We start from the raw sequence: 4,112 nt of genomic DNA on the forward strand, positions 1-4,112 counted from the left end.
ATGTAGGAGGAGCCACTAAAGTTCATCACAGGATATCCTGGCCATGTGCCAGTTTGGAATGCCTTTGTCTGAGATAAGCATGGGACCACCGGAGGACTCAGATGGTCTCATTCCACGTTAGAAGTTGGTGTGGAGGAAGTATTAATTTCTTACCTATAAGGATGAACAGATGTATAACATCCAGAAGCAACAACCATAACTGCAAGTATTTCTGAATAAAATGTCTGTTCTGCAATCATTCTTATTGAGTTATCTGTATGATCTGGGATTACAAAGCATCTTAACTCTGGATCAGAACAGTAAGAAATTAATACTTCCTCCACACCAACTTGTGTATGATCCAGAGCACACCAATCCATTGGGTCTAAGTTGCTCACGTAATGGCACTGCAGAAATCAATCCAAAGTTAACAAATATCTTCTTGGCCATATTTAATCCCAAGCCCTTTCACATTCTGGCTTCCAAAATTCCCAGCCAGGAGAGGATGTGTAATCCAAGCCTCTAAAGGTAGAGTTGGGCAAGGAATGAGGATGGCACCTTGTTCCATCTGCTCCATCATTCCATCACAAATGTATCCTGATGCGTGTTCTGAAGGTCCCTTTGAAAATAGTTTTTTTTTTTCTCTTGATCCATCATAAGCCCTTTTGAGGGGACAATCTGCAGTGCTCATGTCCCCTTATGGCAAGCTCTGTTTGGCAACTTCAGTCATTGAAGCCCTTCCCTTCCAATAGTTGATTACTGCCCTAGGCAGCCATTTCACCCTGCGTTGCTGGACTACCCTGTCCCCCACTTACAGATAGCTGCTATTTTATCTTACAACAGTTTATTGAATGACTGTTAGAAGTTACAACAGCACCGAAAAAAGTGACATATGACTATTTTTGGGACTTATGACCATTGCAGCCTCCCCATGATCAGGTGATTTTTAATCAGATGCTTGACAATGGACACACATTTATGAGGGTCGCCGTGTCCCAGGGTCACGTGATCCCCTTTTGTGACCTTCGGACAAGCAAAGTCAGTGGGGAAACCAGATTGACTTAACAGCTGTGTCACTACAGTAATTTAAAAAAACTGCAGCGATTCAGTTAACAAATGTGGCAAGACAAGTCGTACAATGGGGCAAAATTCACTTAGCAGATTTCTCACTTAGCAACATAAAGAAGAGGGAGTCAAGCTATTTTCCAAGGCTCCTGAAGGCAGGACAAGAAGCAACGGATGGAAACTAACCAAGGACAGAAGCAACCTAGAACTAAGGAGAAACTTCCTGACCGTTAGAACAATTAACCAGTGGAACAACCTGCCTCCAGAAGCAGTGAATGCTCCAACACTGGAAGTTTTTAAGAAGAAACTGGACAGCCATTTGTCTGAAATGGTATAGGGTTTCCTGCCTGAGCAAGGGGTTGGACTAGATGACCTCCAAGGTCCCTTCCAACTTTATTATTATTATAAATGTTGGGCTCCATTGTGGTTGTAGGTTGAGGGCTATCTGTAGTTGACTCAACAGTGGCTTGCTCAAGTAATGAGTTTTCATTAGTTTATCAGTTTTTAAGAAGAGAGAGGACAACCATTTGTCTGAAATGGTATAGAGTTTCCTGCTTTCAGCAAGGGGTTGAGCTAGAAGACCTCCAAGGTCCCTTCCAACTGTCTTATTCCTCACCCTCTCACACCTAAACCTGGTTGCTCCATGGAAACGTTACATCTCTTTTGAGGTGAGCATGGTGGTGCTCTTACTTTCCGCTTAAGCTGGGCGAGAACATGCTCCCCTTACTTCCTGCCCACAGTACTGCCAGATTTAACCTTCCCTGCCTTATGCAAAGATGCATTGAGTTGAATTACTTACGTAGAACAGGGAGGGCATTGCAACCATCGGACTGGCAACAGAAAAAGTTTGTTTGAGAATGCTTTCCCTGTGCAGAGGTTATACTGTAAAAGCCATCATTACATTCCTCAGCCCTTGCACAAGACTTAGCTGTGAAACTGAATGAAGGCCTCGCTGTGAAATAGAGATGAAACGTTGGGATTTAAAACAACAACAACAACAAACCATTTAAAAAGCATTGTGCTCAATTAAATATTTTATTTTATTTATTAAAGATTATTGGGGTTTTCCTTAACAGGAGAAAGAGCGCAGAAACAGGCACTTCAAGGCACAAAATTACCTCATGCATAATTCAAGATGGCTTCCTCCATTTATCTCAGGCAAGGAGGGAGAGTTAGTTTTGGCTGTGAACTTCCGGAAACTATTCTGTACGGTTAAAATGAACACTGAATCCCTTTCTTTCCCCTAACACTTTCCCCCCAGTGTTATCCAGGTATGATAGAGCAAACGGAAAATAATATTTTTTTCCTACGTAACATTCCTAGTAAACATAATCAACTGAAATTGGCAGAGTATGGGGACATTACTTGAAGCCAATGACTGCAATGCAACTTCAAGAAAATCGAATTATTCCTTGATGCTTGAGATACTAAGTGATGACAATATTGACTGTCACCTGAACTGAAAAGATGTTACACTCACTCAAAGTAGCAAATGTAGTCAAAGTAAGGCAATATGTTTCGTCTCGTTCACACTCCACCAATCTCATGTCCTCATTTCTACATTCTCCTCTCACGGCAAAACATGTCTGGCATCTTAGAGATGTTACTGCAGAGGAGAGAAGCAAAATGGTTACACGTCCAGTGAGCCAACCAGGTTATGCAATAGTTATTTCAAAAACCCTTTTAGACTTCCCAATTCTAGGGGTGTATCCCAAACCATTTCTACCCAACGTTTGAAGGTTAGAAGGTTAGAGATTGAAAAATAAATGCAACATAAATGAAAAATAAATGCAACATAAAAAGCTTATAAAAATTAGCTCAGCCTTTAAATAGGAAAAGTGATCTTTCGTGCATTTCTTTAGATGAGATTCTCTCCCAGACACTTCTTTTGATTATTGACCGAGATCAGCCTTCTAAACAAGATGACTGGATGCCAGGATATTACGAAGCAATACATAGTATCCAGGGACTATGAAGAATTCACTGTTTATAACCTATGACGTTCATTTTCATTTTGTGCTTAAAGCTATTGAGTTAGGAGCTCGGAAACTGTGTATTGTAGTTTTGCTTTAGGCACAAATGTCAGCTTGGAGACTTTGGACCAGTCACTCCTTAGCGTAAGAAGAAGGTATGGCATGTCCAAAATATGGCTAAGAAAATGGCTGACCTGTTACTGCTGGCACCAGGAATGATCAAATCTTAGCCTCCTGTCCATTCCTCACCTCCTCCTTCATTGATTGAGAGCCTGCTTTTACAAAGCTAAAACAAGCAGAGAGCTAATATGTCCTTATCCACGTAAGATACCTCCCTCAACCAACTGTTTAGAATCTCAGTGTTGAATAGCAATACTCACCGCCTGTCAGTAAGACTGAAGAGATGAGACAGAAGAAGATCAGCAGCCATGGTATTTGCGGAGTGGCTCCAGTGCTGGCCTGAACCCAACCACTGAATGTGTCAGAATCCAATTATATTTCATTTCTAGCTACCTACTCTGAAAAAAACCCATTTCTTACTCTCTCTGGATTCTGTCATACTACGAAAGGGGAGGAGGATAAGCAAGGGGGTTTTATGGCTCTCACTTCCTTCATTAAACTACAAAGTGACTGGATCTTGATTCTCATAAAGAGGACTGACCATAACAATATGGCCATCGCCTTTCATCTAATCTCTCTGAAGTCTCCCTTTTGCCGGCAGTGAGGGAAAAGGGGGGGGGGGAGACAATGCAATGCCTGGGATCTGGGAAAAGATGAGGATGAGTGATCGTCGCCTGGAAGAACTGTGGGGTGGGGAGAGAATTCCCCAGATCCTGTCCAGAATGCCTGCAATCATTTTCTCTTAATAAAGATGCCTGTTGGAAGAGATATTCCAAGAGTCCTGTCTTCTTAAGATGTAAAGTGAGGTGGGTCCTTACAGAACGCATTGAATTTTATAGTTCTTGGAGTGTAGCTCCATGTAGGATATTTTGGAGCAATTCCCTCCAGTGGGTGGAATGGAAGACGTGAGTGATGATCAAATCCCACACAAAGTAGAGTAATAACAATTTGCACAATGAAATGGGGAAAGGGGCA

The sequence above is a fragment of the Protobothrops mucrosquamatus genome, unplaced genomic scaffold, assembly GCF_001527695.2.
Source record: "Protobothrops mucrosquamatus isolate PMUCROS unplaced genomic scaffold, P.Mucros_1.0 scaffold1541, whole genome shotgun sequence".
Classification (NCBI taxonomy): domain Eukaryota; kingdom Metazoa; phylum Chordata; class Lepidosauria; order Squamata; family Viperidae; genus Protobothrops; species Protobothrops mucrosquamatus.